The following is a 2,327-nucleotide window of genomic DNA, read 5'->3' on the forward strand; positions in this document are numbered from 1 at the left end:
GCATAGAAACCTAGACAGCAAGAAAATTCAGGGGAAGACTCCAGCCTGATGTTGGTGCAACGTCCCTGACAAAGGCCCCATGGGGTGGAGAGGAACGGGCCTTATTTGTGCCCTCGGCTTTATTACCCTCCTCTGGCTAAAGCCATCACAATGTTGCCTCTAAATAGCTTGTCATGATGATTGACTAATTGAGTTCACTTGGCTGCAGCGGTTCTGCTGCTGAAGAATGTGGGTTTTGATTAGATAAGACCATTGCCTCTTGCAAAATGAAAAACACATTAAGAGGTTTTTCTAGGTCAAACTCAACCTTTCCAAGCACCTTTTTGCCAAGTCATGTGGCCCCTGGGGCCGGTTCCCTCCAGGCCCAGACCGGTCAGTCCTCACCGCATAGCGAGTGGAGTTCTATGCTTCACCTTCCCAGGGGACAGGGAGGGAGGGAGAAATGGCCCCAAACTGGACCCTGTCTCGGCCCTCTGACCAAAGTGTCACTGCCACAAGGTTTCCTCTGGGTTGCCCTGAGAGTCCAGGTTGGGTTCCACGGAGATCGGGAAGGATGGAACCAGTAGGAACAGATTCTCAGGGCAGTCTGGAGAGGTGCAGAAGAAACACACTCAGCGTCTGGGTATCGGCTCAGACAGCAGTGGATAAAATGCAGCTTTACCGCCAGCTGTCCCCTAGCCCGCACTGCAGGCTCTGACCCAGCCGAATGGCTTGCTCAGGAGATCAGTGCACAGCTGGAATTCTCTGACCTCTCTCCTCAGGGCCACAGGAAGCGTCTGCACACACTCCCTGCTGCAAAGCAAGACTGGCTTTTGGAGGCAAAGACAACTGTCCCCTTTCCCCGCCTGTGGGTCCTGAGTCTCCTCTGGGTCGTCAAGGGCTATCAGAATAATTCTGGGTCTTCCTGAGACTCTTGCTTCCATGAGCAGTGAGCTTCTGGGGGGAAGCGCCTACCCAGGTCACTGTCAGGAGTGAGGGCTGGCAGCTGGGCCTGGGGCCAGCTAGCTACCAGCTCAACCCCCTAAGCTGCCAGATGGCCTGATTGGCTGAGCAGCATTGCAAGGACTGCTCTTAAGCCCTGCAGCCATACTCAGCCAGGGGCTCCTCAGCGCCTATGCCTGCATCTGAGATCCCTCCTGTGCCTGCCTGGTTCCTGGATCAAATCCTGTTCCCTCTGTGCTCCATAGCTCTGACTACTGGAGCTCGATTCCAGCTTTGACCAGTAGGCCAAGCTGCCCATGCTACAGTGCACAGCAACTGCACTCAGGCCACACTGTGCATAACCAGGAACAGACAGGATGGGGTGTGGGAGGGTTGTTAATGCTATAGGCCAGGTGAGCTCCCAACCATCCATGCAGCATCCAGCATCCCATTTACCAGGAGCTTTCTCCTCCCGGTAGCTCTCTGGGCCTGGGCAGCACTGAGGGGCTGGCAAGGAGGTGAGCTGCCTTCATGGACAGGTGTCTTCTAAATACAGTTCTGGGAACCGCAGTAACCATCAATGCTGAGAGTGCTAGTAGTCCATTAAGAGAGTAGGGTGACTCAGAAAACATTGTGGGGCCAGGCAGAGTAAAGAGACTGTCCAGGCTCCAGGCTGAGTCAGCTCGGGGGCAGTGGGCACACAGGGAGCATTGAACTACCTAGGAATGGGACAGGACAGAGTGATATGGTAGTTGGCTAATCATAGAATCATAGGCCTGGAAGGGACCTCAAGAGGTCATCTAGTCCAGTCCCCTGCCCTCATGGCAGGACTAAGTATTATCTAGACCATCTCTGACAGGTGTTTGTCTGACCTGCTCTTAAAAATCCCCAATGATGGAGATTCCACAACCTCCCTAGGCAATTTATTCCAGTGCTTAACCACCCTGACAGTTAGGAAGTTTTTCTAATGTCCAACCTAAACCTCCCTTGCTGCAATTTAAGCCCATTGCTTCCTGTCCTATCCTCAGAGGTTAAGAGGAGCAATTCTTCTCACTCTTCCTTGTAGCAAAGTTTTACATACTTGAAAACTGTTATATCCCCTCTCAGTCTTATCTTCCGCAGACTAAACAAACCCAATGTTTTCAATCTTCCCATTTCTAGACTTTTAATCATTTTTGTTGCTCTTCTCTGGACTTTCTCCAATATGTCCAAATCTTTCCTGAAATGTGGCACCCAGAACTGGACACAATACTCCAGCAGAGGCCTAAACAGAGCGGAGTAGAGCAGAAGAATTACTACTCGTGTCTTGCTAACTACACTCCTGCTAATAGACCCAGAATGTTTGCTTTTTTTGAAATAGCTTTACACTGTTTACTTATATTTAGCTTGTGACCCACTTTGACTCC

Source organism: Gopherus flavomarginatus, chromosome 15 (assembly GCF_025201925.1).
Source record: "Gopherus flavomarginatus isolate rGopFla2 chromosome 15, rGopFla2.mat.asm, whole genome shotgun sequence".
Lineage (NCBI taxonomy): Eukaryota > Metazoa > Chordata > Testudines > Testudinidae > Gopherus > Gopherus flavomarginatus.